Source organism: Heteronotia binoei, chromosome 5 (genome assembly GCF_032191835.1).
Source record: "Heteronotia binoei isolate CCM8104 ecotype False Entrance Well chromosome 5, APGP_CSIRO_Hbin_v1, whole genome shotgun sequence".
NCBI classification, from domain to species: Eukaryota; Metazoa; Chordata; class Lepidosauria; order Squamata; family Gekkonidae; genus Heteronotia; species Heteronotia binoei.
In genome coordinates this window covers 38,899,913-38,901,154 of record NC_083227.1, presented here as the reverse complement: position 1 = coordinate 38,901,154, position 1,242 = coordinate 38,899,913, and positions in this window count along the sequence as shown.

Genomic DNA, 1,242 nt, shown 5'->3' with positions numbered 1-1,242 from the left:
GCCCATCTCCACTGGTGAGTGTGGGCGGGGTGGAGAGGGAAGAACGCTGGGGCCATGAGATTTGCCTTCTTGGATCATTCAGAGTGTATGCAGTTCAGTGCTCCCTGGCCAGTTCTGGCCAGCCCAGTGCAGTGCCCCTGGACAGCTCATAAACTGGATGTCATGGCAATGGCCACCTCCTTTGCTTTGCCTCTAGGAATCAGATATATAGTGCTTTGGAATGGGAAGATTCTTCTTTGTGGCTGATATGGCTAGCAGCTACAAAAGCGTCTTTACCATCCTTATAATTCCAGCAAGGTAGCCGTGCTAGTCTGTTGCAACATAATCTGCTCAGATGTATTATCGAGAGCCAGTTTGGTGTAGTGGTTCAGTGTGTGGACTCTTATCTGGGAGAACCGGGTTTGATTCCCCACTCCTTCACCTGCAGCTGCTGGAATGACCTTGGGTCAGCCATAGCTCTCATGGTGGTTGTCCTTGAAAGGGCAGCTGCTGTGAGAGTCCTCTTAGCCCCACCCACCTCACAGGGTGTCTCTTGTGGGGGAAGAAGATAAAGGAGATTGTAAGCCGCTCTGAGACTCTTGATTCAGAGAGAAGGGCGGGGTATAAATCTGCAGTCTTCTTATATAGGCAAAGCTTTTTTGTTGCAGGAACTCCTTTGCATATTAGGCCACATACCCCCGATGTAGCCAGTCCTCCAAGAGCTTACAGGTCCAGGAGGACTGGCTATATCACAGGGGTGTGGCCTAATATGCAAAGGAGTTCTTGCTACAAAAAAGCCCTGTGTATAGGTATGTGACAAACGTTAAATCTTTCAGTGGCACATAGCCGATGAAGTCTTAGTACATGATCTAGCTGTCTGGCTGCTGTTGAATCACTAGGACCTTCCCTTTCTATTCACTTCAAAGAGTCTCTCCTGCCTGTTAACCTTGGTGAGTTGCAACAGCTACAATGTATGTAGTAAAACTACCGTCCCATGGAGCAACACGGCCCATACGCAAGCAATCATTGTGGGTGTCAATGGCTTCCACGGGTCCAGTTTTTGTTGGTTTGGAATGATGCAATTGTTTGAGACACCTGGCAGCCTTCAGAATGCTGGAACTAAAATCTTACAAGGAGGTAACTTGATCCTCTTTGTGGCCCTCCCACTTTATCCACGTCCATCTCAGACATCGCCTTCTCATTACAGCCATCTTGCACAAGCAGCCGTGGCGCCAGTGATGCAGCTTTGATGGTAAAACTCTA